This window comes from Aplysia californica, unplaced genomic scaffold, assembly GCF_000002075.1.
Source record: "Aplysia californica isolate F4 #8 unplaced genomic scaffold, AplCal3.0 scaffold00011, whole genome shotgun sequence".
Classification (NCBI taxonomy): Eukaryota; Metazoa; Mollusca; class Gastropoda; order Aplysiida; family Aplysiidae; genus Aplysia; species Aplysia californica.
Genome location: NW_004797281.1, coordinates 1,713,177 through 1,714,398, shown reverse-complemented (window position 1 = coordinate 1,714,398; position 1,222 = coordinate 1,713,177).

The following is a 1,222-nucleotide window of genomic DNA, read 5'->3' as shown; positions in this document are numbered from 1 at the left end:
CTTTTTTTTGTTCTTCTTGTTCTTTTTCTTTCTTCTTCTTCTTTTTTATTTTAATACGCATGGTGGTATGATGGTGGGCAAGTCGAAATGACCTATTAACTTCTCTGCCTGGTCCTGAACCACAACAAACACATTTTCCCCATTTTTTGGTTTGTTTTTGTTTAGTTTTTTTTCTGTTAACCACATGGTAACTGGTAACGAGGCCGTGGCTCAGTCGGTGCCACGACTGAGGTCAGAAATATATGTGTAAAATGAAAAAATGTGCCACCTGAACAAGCGATATCTTTGCACTTCCTCTTTGCGGATTTTGTTTTGTCCTGTTCTGGGTTTTTTTGTTGCTTGTTTGTTTTTTGTTTACACTGTCCTGGATAAACATTAAAGCAAGAGCAAGAGCAAGATAACTTATTTATAGTGCGGTCAAAAATTCGTGGCGCAACTAATCATCAAACAATATCTCCTTAACGGGGGAACCAATGTCATCCGTACTTTGCACAGCAGTTAATATCAATTTTTCTTAACTAAATCATATTTTCCTGAACAATTGGGGCGAGATTTAAAAATTTTTCTTCATAAAATAGGCCTACTTGCCTACGTCAGAGCGTATCAAAGACAGGTTTTACTTGCAAAACATGTTACAAGAAATTATTTTTATAGTGGACTCATTTTTTGCAATAATGGCTCTCAAAAGATGCGTTCAATAAGCATAATGTCCCGATTACAAAAACAAGGCAGACTTGCTATTAAAAGCAATATTGCCCCAGCTGTAAACTTGTAAAAATCTATAGAAAGCACCCACTTGAGTTTTTTAATTAGTATTTATTTAGGAATTTTCTAGAATACAGCTTGCAGGTGTTTACAAAAATGGTGCACTGTTAAGACAAATTGATACAAGTCATTGTGCAAAAAATTGGAGGACCCATGTTCGATATTCTAGGCGCTATAGGATTTTTGACGTCTGTATAAGCACGATTAATGTACGCTATAATAATATAGTACATAATAGAGCTAAATGACCAAATCGTGAGCACACTAGGAACTTTTTTCTTTTCTTTTAAAAAAAAAATAGGCATGGAAAAATGAATTCGGGCCAGACGACATGGCCTAGACTTGAGCCCGCTTTGCTGTCACTGTCAAGAGCCACGGTGAAGTTTCTCACATGGAGAGGGAAGATTGGTCCTACAGATGACATTCTCAAACCTGTTGAACCCGGGGGAAAATGGGG